Source organism: Saccostrea cucullata, unplaced genomic scaffold (assembly GCF_032062105.1).
Source record: "Saccostrea cucullata isolate Sc308-1 unplaced genomic scaffold, CSIRO_AGI_Scuc_v1 ctg7851, whole genome shotgun sequence".
In the NCBI taxonomy this organism is placed as follows: domain Eukaryota; kingdom Metazoa; phylum Mollusca; class Bivalvia; order Ostreida; family Ostreidae; genus Saccostrea; species Saccostrea cuccullata.
In genome coordinates, this window is record NW_026927098.1 from 27,847 (window position 1) to 29,435 (window position 1,589).

The following is a 1,589-nucleotide window of genomic DNA, read 5'->3' on the forward strand; positions in this document are numbered from 1 at the left end:
TACTGCATGATATATGAATTCAATGCATTTCATTGTTTATTGTTTTAATTTGTCAAAACAATTGTTTTAGCATTGTGTGTAAAATCATGAAAAATGTTCATTTTGACCCTTTTTTCAAACGAAACAAGGTAACAAAAATTCAATTTTATTTTTCTCAGTAAGTTGCATGAATATATACATAAATTTCAAGAATATTTTACAATTTACAACTAGACTAGGCCTTGTTGATTACTTTTCGTCTACATATGATTACAATGTTGATTTCTTCGAATTTAGTTGAAGCAAGATGCAAAAATGCGACTTACGAATATCCATTTACATTGGAGATTGACATGGACTTCTACAGATCCCAACATAAAAAGCTGATAGGTCGTGAATGGCTTTTGAATGAAGTGGATGAAACGATGTACTTCTCAAGACGTGGAGTGCTATTCATTGCAGAAATGGGCTATGGAAAATCTGCGCTAGTTTCCCATCTGATCTGCCAGAGCGATAAACGCCTACCCGGAAATTGGATTTATGAGCGTATTGTTGTGTACCATTTGTGCAAATTTGATTCTCGAAAGACTCTTTCTCCTGGCAATTTTGTGAAAAACATGGCAGGGGGTTTTGCAAAACGAGTTCCAGGATTTTTTAAAGTTTTAAAACAGAATTCCAATTTTCATAAGTACTTTGAGCAAGACTTATGTACTGACGACCCAGAGGGTTGTCTCGACTTTTTAATTCTAAAAACTTTAATGCTATTGGTGATTTAGATAAGGATGAAAACCAATACATTGTCGTCATTGACGGTTTAGATGAGTGTTTCGACTACGGCAACCGTAATATTTTTTATATACTATGGAGACGCCTTCAGAAGTTTCCTGTAAGCTTTAAATTTCTTATTACGTCCAGGAATATATCTCAAATACAAATAGCAAAAACTCAGTTGAACGTATTCGAAAAGAGTTCATTAGATCATAAGAACTCCAAAGATGCTGAAAAATATATAAACGAGCAACTTAAAGGATGGTCTTTAAGCAACCAAAATCACATAAGATTTATTTAAAGCTTCAAATCTGCAGAATTCCATAAGAAGAGCTGTACAATATACAAAAGGAAACATATTGTTACTAAGTAAAGCTCTTCCCACTTGGTTAGAAGAAAACATTTCTTTACAAGGTAGCTTTACGACGTTTGAAATATTATTCAACGATCAACTCAATAGGATATTTCAAGACAGAAGAATGTTTGGGGCTGTTAGAAAAATCTTTCAAGTCTTATGTTGCGCAGTTGAGCCCATGTCCGAAGACGAGTTATTAAAAGTTGCAGACATCGGTCAAGAAGAAACGGTTGAAGTAATGAGGATACTCGGAAAGGACCTAAGTCATTTCATACGCCAGTATGAAGGGAAAATATTTTTCGTACATAAAAGTTTGGCGTTATATTTAACAGATACCAAAAGGAGAAAGGAGGACTTTTATATATTAAAAAAGGATGGATGCATTTTGTTTGCAAAATACTATCTAAATATACTTGATAGACAAAGATCTTTTTCCAAAGTAAGCATTTTATACTTGGTGGAATATGTCTCTTGCTCTGAAGATCAA

The 1,589-nt window shown here is 33.5% G+C and overlaps 1 pseudogene; it reads left to right on the forward strand.

Annotated features, from left to right (window-relative positions):
* The first annotated feature begins 254 nt into the window (after window positions 1–254).
* On the forward strand, window positions 255–1,586 carry LOC134273428 (protein TANC1-like; annotated as a pseudogene).
* Window positions 1,587–1,589: the final 3 nt, after the last annotated feature.